Source organism: Parasteatoda tepidariorum, chromosome 4 (genome assembly GCF_982258835.1).
Source record: "Parasteatoda tepidariorum strain Cologne lab strain chromosome 4, Ptep-v5.0, whole genome shotgun sequence".
In the NCBI taxonomy this organism is placed as follows: Eukaryota; Metazoa; Arthropoda; class Arachnida; order Araneae; family Theridiidae; genus Parasteatoda; species Parasteatoda tepidariorum.
The window spans coordinates 80,991,928-81,001,554 of record NC_141758.1 but is presented as its reverse complement, the minus strand read 5'-3'; positions in this window follow the sequence as shown (position 1 = coordinate 81,001,554).

Below are 9,627 nucleotides of genomic sequence, written 5' to 3'. Positions count from 1 at the left end.
GAACAGAAACAATTTTATAAAATATGCATTCGTAATGAGGACATATTTTAAAACTACGATATCTTATTTTTATAAGGGCAATTATTTTTGAAAGTAAGTAAAATTTAAATTTTGATAACGCAACAAAACATATTTTTTTTATCATAATTTCATCATTAATCGCATGAAACACGAACGATTAATAAAGATTGCTACATTTACAAAACTTTATTTTAAATAATAATAATAATTTTGCTTAAAAACTTATTTTTACAGAAAAAATTATAAAAGTGTGGGGTTTTTATTTTAAGGATAATTTTAAAAATATTTTTGTTATTTTAATAACAATTATATGAATGATATCATAAATTTGATATGAAAATTGATACGTTAAATGATAAATTTATATAGTAATTTCCTTTAAAACTTAATCTATTGTATTATTATAAGCCAAGAAATATAGTGCTGTTCTCGAAAAAGGAAAAATACAAAAATTATTAAAAAATTATTAAAATTTTGTCTTATTTTAATAATAACAATGATAAATCTGTGCTATAATTTCCATTTAAGCCAAATCCATTGTTTTGTCATAAATCACCAAACATAGTGCTGTTCTTAAAAAATTATTGAAAATAATAAAATTTTATCTTATTTTAATAATAATAATGATAAATCTTCCTTTTAGGATCTATCTATAGTATTATCAAAGATCACCAAATACAGAGTTGCTCACCAATAAAAAGGAATATAAAAATTATAAAAATATATAGATTATGAAAATATAGGCTTCTTTCTTATTTTAATAATAATGATACATTTGTATAATAGTTTACTACTAAACGCAATCGATTGTATTATGTAATCAATTGCAGATCACTAAATATAGTGCTTTTCCAACAGCAAAAAAAGTAAAATACGAAAAGAAAACGTTCGGTATTTCTATTCTTAATACTGCAGAGTCAAATTTGATTCCGGAAGTCACCAGGAAATAGTTTCATTGCTTATAGCTGAAATGGGAAATAAGATGATCATAAAAATTTCCCATAAACCTTTTCGTAAGGTGTTATATGGGAGCAATAACACCATCTTGAATGCTCAAAGAGCTATCAAATAAAGCAGATTTGCATAATAATAATAAAGAGTTATGCATGCTTATTTTGGTGTACTGCTTCTGTGCTATTACAGTTTCTATGAAGATAATTGTCAAAAATACGACATGGTAACTTTTACTACGTTTAAACTAAAGGGTCGCCTATTTGGTAAATTGTTTTTTTAAATGAAGTTTTGTTGTTTCATTTCATTTTGTCACCCTTTTTATATTAAAGCAAAACGAAATTCTATAATTTTGATATTGGTAATAAATATGCGAATTTTAATGTTAGTATAAATATTCGTCATTAATGATTTAGAGGTATATGCAAGTATTTTGTAATAAAATAAATCTTTGAATCTATCAATAAATAGAAAAATTATGAAAAAAGTTTAACAGTGGGAAAAGAGTACAAGTAATATCAAATAAACGGACATATAGTTTTGGTTCAGCACTGAGAAAACAAGTACGGGCAAAAAAAAAACAGAATATGGTAAAATTTACAGTATTTATGGCTCTATGAAATCACCAAAAAGCTTGGTAATTTTTACCGAAAAGCTCTGGTAATGATATCGATTAAATTAATAGTAAAATATGGTTTTATAATACATGATAAAATTTGGTAATTTTATCATGATACTTTAGAATATGGCAAAAAAAACCTTTATTCTGCTAAGTATAATTTTCAGTTTTTTTTCTTTGTACTAAATGAGTCGTAATAAGCACTGTAATTATGACAACCTGAATTTCTGGTAAACCGTTACCATATAAGGGGAAAACTTTTCTAATGGAAGGGTTTAAGAAATTATGTTTTGACTTTTATTACCAGAATTTGACCTCCTTTTACCAGAAATGATATTATCAAACAGCACCATAATTTTACCAGAATTTTTTTACCGTGTGTGATAAAGAATGTGTGTGATACACAAAATAATATCAAACCACAGACGTACAAAATATAATTACAAACAAGTAGCAAGAAGTAAAAAAGATAGTTGATAAATATGTTAAGAAGAATAGACTTGTACCAAGTTGTCAAATAAGACAAAAGAGATACGAAACAAGTGTTTTAAGGGACACCTGGTCAATGCCTGAATTGGAACCCTTCTCTCCAAACTTCCCCATTACAACCAATGATAGTTCAGCCGCCTCGACAGATTTAACATGCTCCTTGTTGTGTATACTCGGCTGTTGCTTCGTCGGCTGTCAAGATCGAACTCACTACCCCTAGCTCTCCAACCAGCCGTGTGGGCAACACCGTAAGTAACTGTGCCACCGAGTACACTATATAGAAAGAGCATTAAAAATAATGAGTAAAAAAATTTTAACATTTTAGATACTTCTCCACGATAGAGGTCAATCGCCTGTTTACATGTCGTAACTTGTTTGTAATTATCTTCTTCACTACTGTGTTTACTTCTTTAATCAAGTTTTTCAGCTCATCAGATCATTGTGCTTATTTCAAACTTCTCTCCTGAACAATTTAAAAAATATAACGTATCATTATTTTACCTCAAACATTCACTTGTTTGGAAAAATGCAAAATGAATAACGTTAATATTTTTATTCATTACAACAAAATAATACAGTTTAATGTACTCTTTTTTTATTTTTCAGCATGCGGAAAAAATAGTTACTAAATTACATAAATGCAAAATATAAGCTTGAATTCTACTTTGTTTTTGAAAACACAATTTTCATGGTCTGATAACTTTGCTAATCACTCACTTAAATGCAGATGAAACTATAAGAAAGCCAAATGATGTAATGATATAAAAGCAACTAAACCTGATTTAGAGACTATCCCATTATTTTCTTAATAGAAAATACTTGAGAACTCAAGAAAACAAAATACTATTTGAAGAATGTTTTGCCTTTAATGCTAATATTTTTAGCAATGAAATTCAAACTTCATAAAATACGTTATTTAAGTAGCTCACCAATTTTCAGTAATTGCTTAGAAAACGTTTATTTTATTCAAAAAATGTAAGATAGAAAAGATTATTTTTAAAATGAACTTTGCAAGTAAAACTATTTGAAAAGATACTTTACGTAATAGCAAAGTAGCAAAGAGAAAAGGTTTGAAAATTGTAAACTTCTCTAAGCATCGTTTATCTGTACTTCGTTGAAGGATAAAACCGTTTTTCTCATTACGTCCGCAAACTATTTAAATTGCATAATATATTAGATATTCACGTTATTTTTTTTTATCCCAATGTACTTGAATTTTCAGAATAAGGGAGGGTTTTTCCCTTAATAAATAAAATTTAATTCCATTTAAATTAGATAATTTGTATAATGTTTTTTTAATTTTATATTGTTTTTTTAATTGGTCTTGTATTACACTTAAGGTACATAAATATCTTTTTATCCCAATTATAGCTATATCATTAAATTTTGTATGCAGTTAAAATAGATTATTTATATTTTTTTTCTATTTGTCTTTGTTGTTTATTCGATCTTCTATTACATTTAAAGCAACCCTATACTTTTTAGGCTTATTGCGAATAACCACACTTAAATCATTATACTTTATTTGCATTTGAAGTAGTTGATTTAAAAACTAAGAAAATGTTTTTCAAAAAAAAAGTTTTATTTACTGTAGTAAGCCTCAAGTAAATAGAACTCATAAAATAAATTCAAATTGTAGAGTATATATATATATATATATATATATATATATATATATATATATATATATATATATATATATATATATATATATATATATATATATATATATATATATATATATATATATATATATATATATATATATATATATATATATATATATATATATATATATATATCACAGTACTAGTTACTAAAACATTGATGGATCCTATATTTTACCAGAAGAACATGTTATGGAGCAAAAAAAATCTGATTTACTATTATTTATACAGTAATAAGTACCTCAAAATCACCGAATCACTCTAACTAAATAAATATTATTGTTATAATTGCAATATAATATTTTATGAAAGAATGGATTTTACGATAAAATGGATTTTACGATAAAATGGATTCTACGGTAAAATAAATTTCACAGAATTCATTTTGTAAATGATGCTCCCAAAGTGAAGTTTATTCCTCAATTTGATCCAAAACTTTTTAAAGTACATAACGAAAATATACGTTTTAGGAAAAGGTTCCTTTTAATAAGTTTTAACCACTTCCCCCGAATGCAATTTGAATATGCATAAGAACATACATAATTCAAAATTAAAAAAATCTCGACTAAAAGCTTCAAATTTTGTTCAAACAAATGAGTTATGGGAGACGTTGTAGTAAGTTTTCTTATTAGTGTGAAATCTGTTACGAATTTTCAACATTTATCTTCTATTTTTTTTAGAATTTGCAGCATATAAACTCCTGTTTGTGAAAATTGCAACACCATGAAGGAATCGTCATAATTGAATGAAATTTACTACACGGTTGAGTGGTAGTAGTACAAATAAATGATTAAACTTTCAAAGCAAACAAACAATAACAAGAGATCGAAATCAGTATTTTGTGTAGCCACCACGCACCGCAATAAGCGCTGTTACACGACGTGGTATGGAGTCAAGTAAATTTTGAATGTCTGTCTGAGGAAGAACATTCCATATAGTTTGTATGCGTACCCAAATTTCGTCTGTAGAAGCAGCAGGACGAGGATCACGAGCGAGGCACCGACCAACGAAATTACACACATGTTCAATCGGTGACGTATCTGGGGAATACGCAGGCCATGGAAGAAGCTGTACCTGCCACAATGCAAGGAAGGATTGAACAGTCCTAGCAATATGAGGGCGGGCATTGCTTGTTGAAATACAGCGCCTGGCAAGGCTTGAAGGAAGGGAATAGCTTGGGGCTGTAAAAATTCACTGATGTACCGGTTGTTGTTCAGATTACCCACAATTCGTAGCAATTGAGATCGTCCATGATATGCTATGGCACCCCAGACCATAACTCCGGGTGTTTGTCCACTGTGGCGTTCGATAATGCACTCCGGAATGTGGCGTTCACAGACATAGCGTCTGACACGAATGCGGCCATTATGGTATCACAAATTAAAGCGGGATTCATCAGAAAACACGATATGCTGCCAATCAGCACGCCAGTCCTTATGCTGATTGGCCCATTGTAGCCGCAGGCGGCTATGGTTTAGCGTGAGGGTGATCCTGTATAAAGGAGTCCTTGCGTGCAGTCCACGCTGCAGTTGACGTCTACGAATTGATGAAGCACACAATGAAACACCTGTAGCTATGGACCACTGTGCTGCCAGTTGTCTAGAGGGAGCCGTATGGTCTGTCAGCGCCATGCGGACCAGGTGTCTATCATCGCGAGCTGACGTGACATTTCGGGGTCCACTCCCGGATTTCCGAGTTGTCTGACACTCGTCCGTCCACTGCTTCCAAACACGCATCACTGTGCGGCTGTTACGCTGCACACGAGCGGCTACTGCACGATGAGACAATCCATCTTCACGAAGGCTGATGATTCTCCCCCTTTCAAACTCCGTAAGTTGTTGAAATCTCGCTCTCTTTCGTCGAAGAGGCATAAGTAACGTCTGAGCTAACGTTTACCACTAGCAGATAACCACCGATAACCATACACGCCTCGCTACAGCCGTCTATTTATTCGGATCAATCCGCAGTTCAGAGGGCGCTGCTCAGCATGCGCATGCACTACGGGTCTGAAATTCTAATCATTTGCATATTATGCTCTACTTTGCATTTCCTGAAAATTTCAGCTCACTCGCGTAAGTCCTTCTTGGTGTTGCAATTTTCACAAACATGAGTTTACATACGCCAATTAATGTATCATAGTATTCATCTTTATCTATAACGCTCTGCATGAATGTTCCTCATTTTTGTCATTTTTCACTTTGTCGAGTTTTTCCTCAATAGTTGTAAACATTAGAAAAATCCATACATTAGTTTTAAATATCAGGTCAGAAAGATCAAACCGTACAAGATATTTAATTACAATTGTACTATTGGTGAACATGATATAATCGATTCCACAAAGAAGTTATTCTGTGACACGCAATAATTATTATCTTAACTTTTCAATTTTGCCTGATAATTATTTCTTAGACTTACTGGTTACCCACTGGGCTTGACCAGATCCTTGAGAACGTAAGCATATAAAGAATTAAAGCAAGAATGGGATTTAGGTGTAAGCTCTCCTTTTATTGGTTTCAAACAAGAAATAAGGGGAGATTTTGGCAATATTACATTTCAACAATAAAAAGTTTCTTATTTCCTGATTAAAGTTAAAGAAAATACAAATGTCTATTTCCGAATTTCGTCTAACCTATCTGTTGACTCAAGTACCCTTAAAAGTAGTAGCGCCTCCTGGATGTTTGCCACTGCACCATTCTGAAGTCAGAAGAGTTCTATACCCAGACTTAAACCGGTAAGTTTTGTTAAACTTTTTAAATTCACCTTGATATATGCAATAACAAACATGCAGAGAATAAATTTTCTTAAACTTTTAAATAAATAAAATAAACTTTCTTAATATTTGCAAACTTTTTTACATTTTTAAGTTAAATTTTTTTAAGATTTTTTTTCTTTATTCTTTACAAAAATTACACACTGTTCAAATATATTTTTAAATTCATTTATTCATTCACTTCGTTTTTGTTCACAAACGTTTTGTATTTTTAGTATTTTTAATTTAATCAATTATCAGTTATATGATTTTAACACACTTAAACTATTAGACAAATCTCTTAAATTTCTACTGAAATTCAATAGAAATGGCAAGTAACTGAAAGTTTCTAATGAATTTCGTACACATAATTTATCTAAAGGATCGAAATTATTAACGTAACGAAATTATTAACGTACGTAACTTAATTGTTAAACTAGTTTTACAGGAAATAATATCTTTTATTTAACTTAAAATTAAAAATTTATACAGAAATATATTAAACTAATAAATATTAATTGAAGCTTTATTAAAAATTGAAGCAAGTATTTATAATAAATTCGAATGCGTTTAAAAAGTTTGTCTGGATATAAAATTGGTCACTTTATTTTATTCTTTAAATATGAACAGTGTTAAAAATGGGAAAATTCACTTAATTTATTTAATGATGAGATTTATTAATTTATATATTTTAACGTTCACTTTAACATTTATTTGTTTGTTGTTTGTAGATCAATAAAAAGTGCAAAATACAGTATTACTTCAGTTTTAACTAGATAATTTTATTTTATCTTCTAACAAACAATCGTGCTCAAAAACAATGTTAGCAAATTCATAATTTTTAATATCTCTTCGCTTTAAGTTGATTTTTTCATGATGATTTGTTTATAGGTTTACCATATTTGAAACATTTTGTCATCAAATAACTATCATTTTAAGTTTTATAACTTCGAATTTCAAAGTACCAGAAATTAATGCTTGTAATAATCAGTAAAAAGTTGATATTCTTAATAATTTTTAAAATAGGTCTACATAATACAAGAACATACCAATTAATATTTGCAGATAAAATCATAACTATCAACTACTTCCGTATATCTGTAATTGGCAACTGTTTCATGAGACGGAAGTTAAATTTTTACGACATAAATAAACTCGGGTCAAGAGTTTAGATGGAAGTTTAAATTTTGTGATATTTGCCAAAAGGCAATTTATAATAAGCATTTGTTTATCTCGAATCAGCGAGTTACATAAAAATGAAAGGAAATTTAATTTCGATGTAAAGTAAAATTAAACGAGCTGAAAATTATTTAAATAATGTGAAAAAAGAATTGTGTTTACCCTAAAATAAATGATCAAATGATATAATGTTCTGAGTACTTTTTTAATAAATATAGACGTCTTTTGAGTAGTTTCTCAATAAATAGAGACGAAATGTTGAGTACTTTCTAAATAAATAAATACAAACATCGTTTCGATTACTTTCTAAATAAATACAAATATTGTTTCGATTACCTTCTAAATAAATTACAAATGTCATGTTGTGTACTTTCTAAATAAATACAAACATCGTTTTGATTACTTTCTAAATAAATACAAACGTCGAGTTGACCACTTTCTAAATAAATACTAACGTCGTTTCGATTACTTTCTAAATAAATACAAACATTGTTTCGATTACCTTCTAATTAAATTACAAATGTCGTGTTGTGTACTTTCTAAATAAATACAAGCACAATTTTTATTACTTTTAAAATACATACAAACGTCGTTTTGCATGCTTTCTAAATAAATACAAACGTAAGAATACTTACAAATACCAAGTTTTATTTAGCCTTTATTTGAAAAACTATCTTTACTAAAAGTAACAACATCCAGTATTAAGATATTTCAGAACATTAAAAAAATTATAATATTCATTTGTCTTAAGTAACATAAGGAAATATGAATTATATGAGCAAAATAAAACGTGCTGAAAAGGACGAAAAACATCTAAAATTAAGAATTTTCCAACCCTTAAATAGATTATTGGAAATTAAAATACTACGAGTAAATTTGTACAGCTCTTCAATTAAAACTTTTCAATTAAAGTTAACTACACTACATACCATTAAAATTGCTACACCAGGAAGGAATGCAAATAACAGAATGATATTTATTGGGCACATACATTATAGTTAGAAGAACATGTGATTACATTTTCAGGACATTTAGATGTACAGATCCTGAGGAATCAGTACACAAAACTGCCTCCCCTGGCAGCAATAACAGCATTTATTCTCCTGGGCATCGAGGCGAACAGCGATAGGATAGCATGGATGAGTACAACATTCCATGCAGCTTCCATATCATGCCACAATTCATCAACCGTTGTGACTGACGAGTGGTGGTGTACCAGTCGTTCGGCAACCATTGACCAGACGATCCAAATGGTGAGATATCAGGAGAACGTGATGGCCAGGGCAACAGGGGAACATGTTCAGTGTCAAGGAAGGTCAGGACAGCGTGAGCAACATACAGCCGTGCATTGACCTGCTAAAACGTGGCGTTATGGAGGCTTCGAAGATATGCCGGAGCAACTAGCCCTAACACATCAGAAATGTAACGGCTGTTGTTCAAAGTGCCGGCAATACGAACAAGAGGTGGTCGAAACGTGTATCTAACGGCACCCCATACTATTACTCCAAGTGATGGGCCAGTATGACGATGTCGAATGCGGGCTACCTATGGGCGTTCTCCACGATGTTGCCAAACACAGATGCGTCCATCATGATGCTATATACAGAGCCTGGATTCGTCTGAATAGACGACGTCATGCTATTCCTGCAACCAGGTTCGTCGTTGATCACATCATTGGAGGAGCTCCTGCTTGTAATGCAGCGTCATGGGTAGCCGAAGCCATGGTCTCCGTGCTGACAGTCCATGCTGCTGCAAACGTCATTGAACTGTTCGTGCAGGCACTTGTTGTCTTTGTGATGAAAAAGGAGATTTGAAATTAAATGTATCATTCATTTTGTAATTGATTTCTAAATTTTTCTACAGTCTGTAATTCCGGAATTTCTGTAAGCTGTACTCGAAGAAAAAATGTCTGACAGAATACAGAATGCGTAACACAAAAAGTAATAAGTGAG